The sequence below is a fragment of the Lepisosteus oculatus genome, chromosome 14, assembly GCF_040954835.1.
Source record: "Lepisosteus oculatus isolate fLepOcu1 chromosome 14, fLepOcu1.hap2, whole genome shotgun sequence".
Taxonomy (NCBI): domain Eukaryota; kingdom Metazoa; phylum Chordata; class Actinopteri; order Semionotiformes; family Lepisosteidae; genus Lepisosteus; species Lepisosteus oculatus.
The window spans coordinates 22,725,603-22,739,555 of record NC_090709.1 but is presented as its reverse complement, the minus strand read 5'-3'; the positions used below and the strand labels follow the sequence as shown (position 1 = coordinate 22,739,555).

General features: G+C 49.5%; 2 pseudogenes; one reads left to right on the top strand and one right to left on the bottom strand.

Annotated features, from left to right (window-relative positions):
- Positions 1–12,877, top strand: part of LOC138242528 (uncharacterized) — a 50,742-nt pseudogene extending 37,865 nt beyond the window's left edge.
- LOC138218699 (5S ribosomal RNA) lies at positions 1,158–1,276 on the bottom strand (annotated as a pseudogene).
- Positions 12,878–13,953: the final 1,076 nt, after the last annotated feature.

Below are 13,953 nucleotides of genomic sequence, written 5' to 3'. Positions count from 1 at the left end.
AAGAGTTCGCTGGCATTATATCCTAGAAGACACAGACCGGCGCCAGACTGGTAAATGCTTGATGAACTAGGGATTGGACAGTTTCCAAGTGCTTGTACAATCGATGGAAATGTTCAAATAAATGTGCAAAAGAAATAAACAAAATAATCATTTATTTCTTTATCATATTGGCTAGCTAATGTCCTCTCTTTGCTAGTTAGTGGCTGTGTTTCTGCGTTGGGTAGCAACGGGTGACTGTTCTCAGGCGGAAGATGTAAACAGCTTAATTTTCGTGTTAAATAATTTTTAAAAATTAAAATTCATTCTATACAGCAATCACATATTTGGGTACCGTTTCATAAAACTTTCATGCTTAAAATGTTTAGGGAGAAATGGAAGACTGGTGTGTATTTTTTCTTTAAACTATCAAGACCAGCCATACACAGTACAGTTTATGTACATACAGTAATGTTTATGTTCCTAAATTAATATCGTTTATGACCTTCAGATGCATTATGCTCCTCTTCTTTTTATGCTCAGCTACTAAAATTTCCCTTTAGTGGTAAAATTCCATATAAATATTCAAAACTAAGCGGATTGAAACGTGCACAGTAAAGACATTAAATTATTAAATCTTTTCACTACCAACCAATGCACCACGAGTGCCCCTGTCGGTCATTTTGGCCAGCCAATCACTTACCGCGGTGCCCTACGGTGCCCTGCGGGTTGGTTACTTTACCGCGGGTTTTTAACGCTCATTTTGAATGGCTGCATCTGTATTTCACTTCAGCCTTTCACTCTTGCTTCCTTCCAATGAGGACGGAGCTGCGGGAGAAAGGGCGCTATAGAGGATCGCTGTGGAGAGCTGCTGCTGTGCTTTGACATCTGAGCTCTGTGGAAAACGATCTCAATACAATTCTGAAAAACACGACTCCCCGAACGCCAGCCGAACAAGTCTCCACAGCCGAAGCGCTGTGTCTCTTTTCAGCTGGCGATAAACCTTTCCTCGATCCTTTGCGGACTTGTAAAACTGTTCCTGATCAGAATAAAAAACGCTCACGCTAATACACAAGCACCCGTGTCTCTCCAAAGCTGACAAATAAACAGACGGACAAGCCGCACTGCTCGTGTGAACAGGGGAATGAGCGAGCGGGGATAGGTCGCCTCCTGCGCTTAAATGCTTATAGCACCTGGTATTCTCAGGCGGTCTCCCATCCAAGTACTAACCAGGCCCATCCCTGTTTAGTTTCCAAGATCAGACGAGATCAGGCGTGCTCAAGGGGGTGTGGCCGTAAGCGAGAGCAAGGTTCGCTGGCACCCTTCTTATAGAGAGGACAGCTCCGTCACCTCTTTTACGACACTGCTTTTTTTCCCTTGCGTTTTTCTCTTCTTCCCACGTTCTCTCTCTTCACTGCCTTCGTCCCCGCTCTATTTCACTTCAGCCTTTCACTCTTGCTCCCTTCCAATGAGGACGGAGCTGCTAGAGAAAGGGCACTATAGAGGATCGCTGTGGAGAGCTGCTGCTGTGCTTTGACATCTGAGCTCTGTGGAAAACGATCTCAATACAATTCTGAAAAACGCGACTCCCAGAACGCCAGCCGAACAAGTCTTGAAGTGGAAATCTAATAAGTAAATTGATTCTTAAAATGTAGAGAGCTTTGCAAAAAATATATTGGTGCTTTAAGATAATATATTTCAAGGATGTAAATGCTGTGCTACAGTACGTGCAGAATTTTAGAAAACAGTGCATCAACAAAGTACACTGTTTAGGTTACTTTAGAAGACAATGTACCAAAACAATATATGCTGTCTGGGTCATTAGAATTAGCTGAAAGTAACTGATTAGCTTTGAATAACAAATCTTATTGCTTCTTCTCTCGCTTTTTGATGTAATCTGTTTTCTCTTAGGGAAAGGGGAACTTTTAGAAGGGACAAAGCGCTGAGCTTTTTTACAGCGCATCGTCTTTTAAAAACCCTGTACTGCTTGTAACAAATTGAGTCTCTGGTTGCACTTTGCGAAGTGGCAGCAGGGCTTGCAATATTGAAATAAAGACCTTACTCAGGTGAGAACTTTCTCTTGTGGCTTCCTTGATAGTTCCATGACAATTTGAGGGCTCGTCCGGGATCAGAAACCTAAACGCGAACGGCTGCTGAAACTCCATCCGTCCCTGACAATTTTAGCAAAATTGGACGAACCTCGGAGGATAAATTGTTTATCCTTCCAGAGACGCGTCTGGAGAATTGGCAGCTGTCTGACGCCAGTAAGTGATCCTTAAAAATTAATAGTTTGAGAAGCGAGCCACAGGGGTGTTCTCACGCGGGTTTGATGAGTCTGGGACTCATATAAAGAACTTATCTTAACACAGACGTGTGGTTTTTGCTCTGCGGAGTAGTTGATGTGATAAGGTTCTAAGTAAGGCACCGATCGGTAAAAATGGGAAATTAAAATTCAAAGATGAAAATGGGACCGAGCAGTCCAGCAAAAGTACATGTACGACAAATTCAGAGAAACAATTATAGCCTGGGTTAGAGTAAAAAAAATGTTTTATGTTCATGAACTATAAAGCTAGGGTAATAGGTGTAAGGGAACTTGCACATAATTTATATATGATAATTAGGGGCCCATAACTATATAGGATCTTTGTAAGTGAATCAGAATGGACAGAGGAAAGTTGAATTAGGAAAAAGAAGTTTCCTGAAGAAGGGGAAACTTAGAAGAGAAGGAGAAGAAAGGAAAGAAAGTGAATTGGAATACTTACGTAATGGAAAGAGGAATCACAGAAATAATGGGAAGCTTCAAAAAAGACTAGTCTTGAAACTAAAGAACAGCAAGCTGCAGCTAAAGTCATGGCCATGCCTTCTAAAAAGAAAAAGTCTCCACCGAAACTAGAAAGCGGTCCGGAGCCAAAGCCTTTTCACTTGTTCGTGAAATGCCAATGTGCACTTTTACAGGTCCAGAAGGAACTCCAGCATATGTACATTGACATTGGTCTCCTAGTGAATTATTTGCATTAGTTAAGTCTTTTCCTAAATTGCCTGATGACCGTAAAGAATTTCGAAGAAAGCCAAGCCTTGTTCTTGATTGTCTTAAGCCTAATTACAGTGACATAACCTTGTTGCTAGATCATATTGTTCCTAAAGGTTTACAACGTCCTCTAAAAAGGAGGAGGCAGATTGGCGGATACGTGACCCAAATGATGAAGAAGTATCCATCTAAATTAATCCACACGGACATGGAGAGGAAAAGTTAGGCGTCCGCTTCTAAAAAGAGGTAAGGACTCCTCTTTTCTAAAAAGTCCCTTGTCCTCTCCATGTTGCTGTGTTGCTGAAGCAAGTACAACAGAAAAATGAGTTAATGGTGTATGTGTTTTTAGATGCCTGTTTTGTGAAGGTGGGGTAGAAAAGGAGGGATTGCTGAAGGAATAGCGTCTCGCCCTGCCCGTGCGAAACAATCCAGGTGTTGCATCCTGGTACACGACTGCAGTACAGCTGAAGGTAGTAACTAGAACTGTACTCGCAGAAGAGCCGAAAATGGTAACTCGATTCAACTGTGTGTTTAAAGCCAGGATTTGGAACCTGGTCCGTGTTCCCGAATTGTGATAGTTCGTCAGTTTGTCTCGACTGGGGGGTTCCGCGGGGCGCGTGGGAGACGTGAAAATGGTTTGGTGTGAAGAAAAAAAAAAGTTTGATTAATCCAAAGTGAAACTTAAAAGAAATGTGTCAGACGGAATTTAGGCTGAACAGGAATGTAGAAAAGTGTATGAACATTTGGATAAAAATAAACAATATTTAGAGGAATATTTGAGAATTCAACAGAATGTCATAGATGAGACGCAAAAATCTCTGATGGAAAAGCTAAAAGCAATGGCTGAACGAAACGAAGTTATATATGCAGAAAAAGAAACAGCAAAAGAAGAAATAGAACGCCTTAAGAGAGAATCTAGGAGAAGGGTGGGAATTAGTGTGGAGATTTTTGAAAGAGCATTACCCACCGAAAACTGATTAGAGAAAAGTAACAGCATGTCAGCAGAAGGAAGTGAGGATTTTTTCAGATTTTACAGAAAGGTTTATAGCTTTATGGATAGTATACTCGGGGTTAGTCGATGAGAAGGAAGTGAATGAAGATACTTCCACAGTAATAAAACAAATTTACTTGAGTGGGTTAAAACCTGATGTTGCCAAGAATGTACAACTATGCTTTCCTGATATTACGGACAGCGGAAACAGATTTGATTTAATAACTCGCGAAGCATGCATGCAGAAGTGCGAGCGCTGCAAATGGGAGGTAAAAAGACTCCCAAGGAGGAGAAAAGGGAGCCGCCAGTTTGTCGAAATTATTGTGCGACTTTAATGTTATACCGAGATATAAAACCCCAAAGACAAAACTACTAATAAGCTGGTGTGCAGTTACTAAAAAAAAGGTGTTTTTTGGAGAAATTGTAAGAAAGAGGCTTGATTTCACAATTAAAGAACATGTCAGAAGCTGAAACGAGAGCCGTGCGTGAACTAACAGTTTTAATCTAGTAAACCCCTCTGTAGCCTTCCTAAATTTATCTCAGGATTTAAATAAAAGTGAAATAATCTTAACTGTAACCAGAAACTGGGGGACACAGGAGCACAGCTGTCCTGTTTTTAAACTAAAACAGCATAAAGATGTGATATAAAGTTTTCTAACGGGTAACAGGAGGCTACAGGAGAAGGGGTGCAAGGGTTGTGTTTAAAGCAAATATAAGCTGTCACAGTCTGCTTGGGAAAAGATGTACAGTTTCAACTACTGATGTGGGTGGGGGACACCCCAGACCTATTTTAGGCCCAGACTGCAGCATTTTATAAGGAATTACTGCATGAAATAGCATTTATGTAAACTAACTCAATAGAGTTATGTGATATTGTGATTGTTTTACCTAATCAGGGAATCCATAAGGCCGGGCTTCTCCAAGTATTGGATCTAAAGAGGAAAAAAAGGAGTATAAAACCAACTACATGATAAAGCCAGGGTGAATGCCTTCTCAGAACGAGCTTGTCCAGTGACGTATTGGTTTAAGGGGGGTAGTGCAGTCTAAAGACAAAATTGCCTTGACCCCTGCAGCAGAAACCGTTTTTGATGTTTTGAAACAAGCTTTCTTGCAGACACTGGCCCTGGACTGTATTCCCTCAGACGGATCATCTGTATGTAATCTGTCTGTAAGTGAAAGAAATGGGTTGTGAGCCATTGTGCTGGTGCAGTAGCATGGAGATAGGCATAGTCTGGTGGGTTATTATTATTCAGGACCCCTTGATGCGGTGGCCAAGGGGCCGTGTTTATGTGTTGTGCAGGCTACCTGCCTGGCTGTATAAACTGTGAATAATCTGGTGTAGAACTAGCAGACCGAATGAAAATATTTAATTGAAACTTGTAAATATGCTAAATGGAAAATTGTAGCAATTTATATAGACTGTATATATACATTTGGTGTATGCCACAATTTTGGATGGCAGTGAAGGAATAGGGATTTCCCCAACATGGCAGGGACTCCAGTCAAGAATGCTGGGTTTGTCTCTGAACTGTTAGAAGCTTTGCAGCTACTGACTGAAGTAGCTGTGGTAAAGTATAAATCACACAATAAAGAAATGTTTCCAGTAACTCGAGGGAACAACTTTGCAGATGTAGCTGTCAGGTGCACAGTCCTGGTAGAACAGGAGTCTGAGACCCCTGTGAGACCTCTGTTGGTGAAAAGGGGACAGCTACAGGATATTCAGGCTGAGGCCTCTAAAGCAGAGAAAAGGACATGGTTAGAAAAGAGTGTGGTGCTGCCAGCACACTGGACGCTCTGCATGCCCTCACAGCCTAATGCCCTTTGTAGCTCGACTAATGCACTCTGTCGGACACCTGGGTGTGAGTCAAATGGTGTGCCGGTTACCCAAACCTGGGTGGGGACCGTGTTTGAAGCAGTAGCCACTTATGTGCTTATCAAAGGAACTCAACTACAGTTCAGGTGCAGGTGCTACAGCTCAAAAGGCCTGCTCCTGAGAAACCTTTCATGCAGTAGCAAATGTTTACAACCTTGGCTCTTATAATCTGTTTTCCCAGTGGGTTGCTGTCACTGCCTCTGTGTCTACCAAACACTTGATGATGGAGATAAGCCCTTGGTGGGCACTGCCCTACCGCATGTATTATGATCAAGAGACAGGCTGTGGCTGGATTATTCGGGGTGAGATGGACTGAGATCACCCTCAGTCTGCTGGAACAGTGGAATGAAGGAACAGAAAAGATTGACTAGACATCAGACTGAAGGAACGCCATGGGATGCGGGCTGGATCAAACAGAACTGTGTAATAGAGCCTGTTTGATATCATCACAGGCCAATCAACGAAACTTCCTGGAGGGATGAATTTGGCTAATGGATTGTTGAATTTGCTAATTCTCTATTGTAGTATTGTAGGTTGTTAATTGAAGTGGTGCACGGGGCTGGTGAACAGGTGCTGGATGCTTGGAGACCTCCAGTAGAGGGAAGACACGATCTGATACTTGGCGAGTGGGTGTGGGTGAGGAAGATATACCCTGCCAGATGTTGCAACCCTGCTGGGAAGGACCATATCAAGTGCAACTGACTACCGACTCTGCCATCTGAGTGACAGGATGAGATCGCTGGATCTACGCATTGCGCTGACACCGAACCACTGCACCGGAGACTGAGTGAACATTATTATATTGTCACTGTTTCTGTGTTTGTTGAGCTTCCTGAGGGGGGGGGGGGGGTGACAGTGTACCTGTTAAGTGTAAGGAGTTTTACTTTTATAAATGGGGATATGGAATCAATACTTTATCAGTCAGCCACAAATAATAATCAGAGCTCCTGTTGGGATTGTATTGCTATAAAAGATGCTCATGGGAGTAATCCCCTTTGATAGAGGTGATTATTTAGGTGTATTGGCATGGGTAAATAGCCCTGCTTTTAGTCTGAGTGTAACTCAGATGTATTAGAATGGAAATAACTGTATGCTCCTCGCTATAATCACAGTTTTAGGCCATTCTCTATTAGGGTGATAGACAGCTGTTTAGGTGAGCAAAGACTAAACAGTACTTGTATTCTAGACAATTATTAGCAAATTAATGACTTAGCAAAGCACATCTATGATGAAGAAAAATATATATCATAATTATAATCCAGATGATTGGGGCATTGGTGCATGGCTACAGTCTGTGCTAGGAACCTGGAGAGGGTCTCTGGTTCAATACATATTTGTGTGTCTGGTATTATTCATTATAATCATACTGTTAATATCCTGCTTGAAAAACATGTGGACTAAAGCTGCTGCTTCTGTGCTAATTGTACGCCCTGAAGGGATCATGAAGGTCAACAAATGATTTCATGGGAAAGGTTCTCTTATCTAGTGGCAGAACCTGATGGGTAGAACAATATAGTTTTAAGGGGGGGTTACCCTTGGGAGTGATTCCCGTAGATGCACATTATTATTATGGTTTGTTTGTTCATAATAAGATGTTTTGCAGGAACGGGCCAATGAGAAATTTTACAACTTCAGCTAGAATTGTTCTGCAAAATGGCACAGCTGAGGCAGTGGAACAATGTGTAGATTTTTCTAAGAGTTATTACTCTTCTGGTGAAAGACTTCAGGAAAAAGAAGTGGTGTTCACTCAGGTGGAGGGGGCCGTACCACGGCTGCTGACCACTGCGACTGCTGTGAAAGTCACGGAAAGGGTGCCCTGAATTCATGCTTCCCACTGTAAAAAGGTCACAAACGAACTGAGCAAAGCGCAGGAGTGATGTCTCCACAGGGATAGATGGGGATCACATGCTTGGGACTGATGTGCCCAGCCTTTTTCCTTTTTATGTGGAAGCCTGTCACCACCCAGAAAGAGGAAGAATCTAAATGCGAAGCCTCTTTGTATACAAACTGGCTGAATGAAACTGATAATGAGGGTGATATGAGTAATTTGTGGTATAAACTTATAAATCATACAGTAAAGTTAAAGAAATTTAATCCATCTTGTTATGTATGTGCTTTAATGCCTCATTCTACAGCCTCACCCCTTTCTCTCCTGGTTAGAATCACTGTTTGGGCCAGGGGGAATGTTTTTCTTTAAGTTACTAACACCGATTATAGTAGCTATGATACTTGTCTTCCTGTTTTTGTGTTGCTGTACGACATTATATATTATACGATATATTATACGATATACGATTGTACGATATTATTCCAATGCTTTGAAATATGGTAATGAATATGTTTGCGCATCAGTATGTTCTGATAAGAACGCAAGAATCCGAAGTATGGGAGCCTCCCGGGAGTCCATATTGTAACGCCCTCGCCTGGTGGTGAGGAGGAAGCGCCCCTAGGTGCTCGTAGTACCGCTGGGCATGCTGGGAGTGGTAGCCAGGGAGAGTCTGAGGGTCAGCACGATGACCAGCGGCTGACCCTACCTGTGTAAATAATGTCCTAGTAATTCTAGTGCCCTGTGTAGTCCTGTAAAAGTATAGTGTGTTGTTAGGTAATTACCACCCTAAATATGTGTACGTGTTCCGTCAGTCTCCTCATGTGTGTGTAGATCCTGTGTTCGGTTTTGTGTGGTTGTAAACGAATAAAGCTAATGCTTGTTTGTTGATCGCGTCTCCACTCGTCCTTTTTCTGAAAAGAACCTGCAAACGCTACATTAGTGTCAGAAGTGGGCAGAATGGACAACTCGTGGCAGACACTACCCGATTCTGTTAAGCGCCGGCTGACGCTGGAAGAAACAGAACCCATCGGCAGCGCACATAGGGAGCCTGAGCAACTCCTGGGTGCGACAGATAGCCACAGCCCTTACCAGGGCTATTCAATAGTGGTTTTGCCGGTAGAATTGGGGCAACTGGCCGCTACTCCTGGTCAGCGGGCACCCCAGATAGAGGATACTCTCCCTGCTGGAGCCGATCAGAGATTCCCACACCCATCAGCGCGGGTGCGACCAGGTCGCTACAATGGGGAAGCGCCGTGGGAAATCTACGAGGCGCAGTTCCAGCTCGCGGCCCGGACGAATGGCTGGAGCCGGGCGGAGATGGAACGAGTGGCCTGCCAGGTGCTCCTGGATGTCCCGGAGGAGGACAGAGGCGAATACACGGCGCTGGCGGCGGCTCTCCAGCTGCGTTTCGGTGTAGAGGAGGCGCCAGACTTGATGCGGGAGAGGCTGGCCCTGCTGCGGTGCTGACCAGGAGAGCGACTGGGCCCGGTTGCCGCTGATGTCGCGTTCCTCACCCGCCGAGGATACCCAACTTTCCCCCGGGAGGCGCAGCGGGAGATGGCTCTCCAGGCTTTTCTCAAGGCCCTCTCACCCGAGGAGCTGCGGCGCCACGTGCAGCTGGCCGCGCCAACATCGCTGGAGCAGGCCTTGGCCCTTGCTACATGGGCTGAGGCCGTGTTCGGGGTGACTGGAAGTGGCAGCAGACGCAGTGCGCCAGGATGGGAGGCCTCCAGCCTGCGGCTATGGACCGTGACGGGACAGCTCGCTGCAGTCCAGGGGAAACAGGTGCTTGCCTTCCATCTAGGTGCAGCCACGGTGCGCCACCCCTGCTACCTCGCACCCATCCAGGAGGACTGCATTCTGGGGCTGGACGTACTGCAGCGAGTGGGGGCCAGTTTGGACTTGAGTTGGTGTGGCAGGGGGAGCGACTTCACCTGGTGGAGGGCAGGCCCGGCGAAGGCCGAGGGACGCGGGCTTGCTGGAGCTGGGAGAAAAAGAGGCAGTGGCGGCGGCGGCGGCGGCAGTCGCCGGGGCAGACCAGGCCTGTGAGCCGGGGAGCGAGCGTGCTGGATCCTGCTCCCGAGTCAGCCGGGGGGCCAGACAAGGCGGCGGCGGCGGGAGCCGAGCGTTGCGTGGAAGCGAGGCGCGCCGTTGAGGATCTCTACCAGCGGAGCTGCGAGGGCCTCGATCAGGACCAGCGGCAGCGGCTCCAGGCGCTACTCGCCCAGAACGAGGATCTCTTTGCGGCGATAGATGAGGACTGCACCCGCACTGCCCTGGTCCAACACGAGATCAACACCGGCGACGCTCGGCCCATCCGCATCCCACCAGGACGCATGGTTCACGCCAAGCGGACCGCCGCAGAGGAAAAGATCCGGGAGATGGCCACAGCGGGGGTGATTGAGCCCTCCGCGAGCCCGTGGTCGGCGCCAGCTGTACTGGTAAAAATAAAAGACGGCTCGTGGAGGTTCTGCGTCAACTACCGCAAGGTGAACGAGGTCACCCGGAAAGATTCCTACCCCCTGCCGAGGATAGATGATGCCCTAGACTACATCACCGGATCGACCTGGTTCAGCTCCCTGGACCTCCGCTGCGGCTTCTGGCAGGTACCGCTTGCTCCCGATGCTCGCCCGAAGACGGCCTTTTCTATCGGCCAGGGCCTCTGGCAGTTTACTGTCATGCCTTTTGGCCTGTGCAATGTCCAGGCGACGTTCGAGAGGCTGATGGAGAGGGTGCTGGCATCTGTCCCGCGGAACCAGTGTGTGCTGTATCTGGATGATCTGCTGGTTCATGCCCGGGGCTTCAACCAGGCCTTGACGAACCTCCAGGCGGTGCTGGCCTGAGGCTCAACCCCCGCAAGTGCGAGCTCCTGCGGCGGGAGGTGAGCTTCCTGGGACATGTTGTTGGACCGCAAGGGGTGGCTACGGACCCAGGTAAGGTCGCCACAGTGAGGGACTGGCCGACTCCACGCACCGTCACGGAGCTCCGCAGCTTTCTGGGGTTGGCCTCGTACTACCGGAGGTTCGTCCGGGACTTTGCCAGCATTGCTGCCCCGCTGCACCGCCTCACCGACAAGGGCCGCCGTTTCGACTGGGACTCGGGCTGTGAGACTGCCTTCGGCCGGTTGCGTGAAGCTCTGGTGGGGGCCCCCGTGCTGGCCTACCCCGACCCGCGGTTGCCGTATGTTCTCAACACCGACGCGAGTGACTCGGGGGTGGGCGCGGTGTTGGCGCAGGAGGGGCCGGATGGGGAGCGCGTAGTGGCCTACTATAGTCGGGCTTTGACTAGGCCTGAGCGGAACTACTGCGTGACCCGTCGCCAGCTGCTGGCGGTGATGGCGGCGGTCCACCACTTCAGGCCGTACCTGTTCGGGACCCGGTTCCGGCTGAGGACCGACCATGCGTCCCTCACCTGGTTGCTCCACTTTAAGGAGCCGAAGGGGCAGATGGCGCGATGGATAGAGATCCTGCAGGAGTACGACTTCACTGTCGTGCACCGTGCGGGGTCTCGCCATCTCAATGCCGACGCTCTCTCGCGGCGCCCCTGCGAGGCCGCGGACTGCCACCACTGCGCCTGGCGGGAGCAGCGTGAGGAGGCTGTCCGCACCGTGGCGGGGGTGAGCACCGCGGCCACGGCCCGGGAGGGGCCGCTGGGGGTGGGCCTGCCAGACCTGGCGCAGCGTCAGGCAGCTGATCCTGACGTGGGGCCGGTGCTCCGCTGGAGGGCAGCAGGAGTGCGGCCTACGCGAGAGAAGCTCGCCCCGCACCCGAAGTCCGTCAAGGCCCTCTGCACCCTGTGGGAGGCCTTGGAGGTAAAGGACGGGGTGCTGCGCCAGGGGTGGCGGGTACCCTCCAGTGGCGAGGTACGGTGGCAGCTGGTGGTGCCTCGGTCGCTCCGCGGGGCGGTGCTCCGAGCGGTGCACGGCCAGCCGGGCATGGGGCACTTCGGCGGTAAGAAACCCTGCAGCGTCTCCGAGGCCATTTTTATTGGGGTCTTTGCCACCGGGACGTGCAGCGGTACTGCCAAACGTGTGCGGTGTGCGTGGCGCAGAAGGGTCCCCCCGAGCGCTCTCGGGCCCCCCTCCAACAACACCAGGTGGGGGCTCCTATGGAGCGGGTGGGGGTGGACGTTTTGGGCCCGTTTCCGCGCACCGAGGCTGGGAAGCGCTACGTCTTGGTGGCCATTTTTACGAAGTGGCCGGAGGCCTACGCCCTCCCGGACCAGAGTGCCCCCACGGTGGCCGATGCACTGCTGGAGGGGATGTTTGCCAGGCTGGGGGTGCCGGAGGAGTTACACAGTGACCAGGGGCGTAACTTCTAGGTCTTCGCCAGAGTGTGCCAGCACCTGGGGATCACTAAGACGCGGACCACACCGCTGCATCCCCAGAGCGACGGGTTGGTGGAGCGGTTTAATCGGACGCTCGCCACCCAGCTGGCCACCCTGGTGTCCCGGCACCAACGGGACTGGGACCGCCACCTCCCCCTTGCGCTCTGGGCGTATAGGACCGCGGTCCAGGAATCCACCGGGTGCACCCCGGCCTCGCTCATGCTGGGCCGGGAAATGCGAACCCTGGTGGACCTGGTCTTCGGCCCGCCGCCCGGAGACGGGTCGGCACCGCCGGCTGGACCGGACTACGAGTGGGACCTGCGGCAGCGGATGCAGCAGGTGCACAGCTTTGCACGGACCCACCTGAAACAGGCGGGGGTCCGGCAGAAGCGGCACTACGACCTGCGCTGCAGGGGGCCTGCCTTCCAGCCCGGGGACTCGGTTTGGGTGTACAACCCGCGCCGCTGCAAAGGCCTCAGCCCTAAGCTGGCGCCGTCGTGGGAGGGTCCCGCTGAGGTACTCGGGGTGGTGGGTGAAGTCTGCTACCGTGTCCGGTTGCGAACACGGGGGAGAGTGGTGGTCCTGCACCGAGACCGCCTGGCCCCCTACCGGGCCCGGGAGGAGGAGCCGTGTGGGGAGGCTCTACAGGAGCAGCCGGGGCTGGAGCCGGACGATAGTGGGGCATCCGTGGGTCGCCAGCCGTCACTGCGGCGCAGGGTTCCACAGCAGTTAGACCAGTACGAGTACAGCCTGAGGGGGGTGTTCGACGTCGGCGAGACGCCAGACGCCAGACGCCAGACGCCAGACGCCAGACGCTTCAGGTGGGGGCAGTGTAATGCCCTCACCTGGTGGTGAGGAGAAAGTGCCCCTAGGCGCTCGTAGTACCGCTGGGCATGCTGGGAGTGGTAGCCGGGGAGAGTCTGAGGGTCAGCACGATGACCAGCGGCTGACCCTACCTGTGTAAATAATGTCCTAGTAGTTCTAGTGCCCTGTGTAGTCTTGTAAAAGTATAGTGTGTTGTTAGGTAATTACCACCCTAACTATGTGTACTTGTTCCCTCAGTCTCCTCATGTGTGTGTATATCCTGTGTTTGGTTTTGTGTTAATGCTTGTTTGTTAATCGCGTCTTCACTCGTCCTTTGTTCTGAAAAGAACCTGCAAATGCTACAGTATTTATTTTATAAACACCAGTATTGACACTTTGATCAGTATATTTATTATTAGTAGCCAGTCTTATAAATTTACAATTTAGATTAAGTCTGGTAACAGTTATACAGTTAATTTAAATCATCAGACCACTAATGGAACTGAGAGCTGGGTGGAAATAAAACCAGGATACACATTTTAACCTCCAGGATCAGGAGTCTGATCCTCCTGGCTTCTTTACTCTGAAGATTTGTGTAAAACTCTTAAAAGCGCTTATTTCAGGGACTCGTGCTTGTCCTCTACTGCTCCACATGGGTACGCTTTGTAACGCAATAATCTGCGATGTAAACTTTTTTTTCTGTTTAATGAATTTTATTCCTAGGTTTGTCGCTCTCCTTCTCCAACTGTGATGATTCGCTTCTCTTCACAGTCCGGTGTGGTTTTTTTGGGGGGGGAGATTTTATATCTGTAAGAAAAGCCCCCCGGGCTCCGGACAGGAGTCTCCTCCAGCTCTGCTTTGTCAGAAAGAGCGCTGTGACGTCACAGACACCAGCCAGAGTGCTGGGATCAGAGAGCGAGACCGCGGGAGATGCGCGGAGGGAACGGAGGAGAATTATTGATCACTTATGTATCGACAACCAATTTATTATAATAATAATAATAATAATAATAAACTTTATTTTATATAGCGCCTTTAAAGGTGGCTTCTCAAAGCGCTTTACAGGATGACAATAACAATAAATAAGAAGACTACAACAATAAATAAGAAAATTTCACAAGACAGGA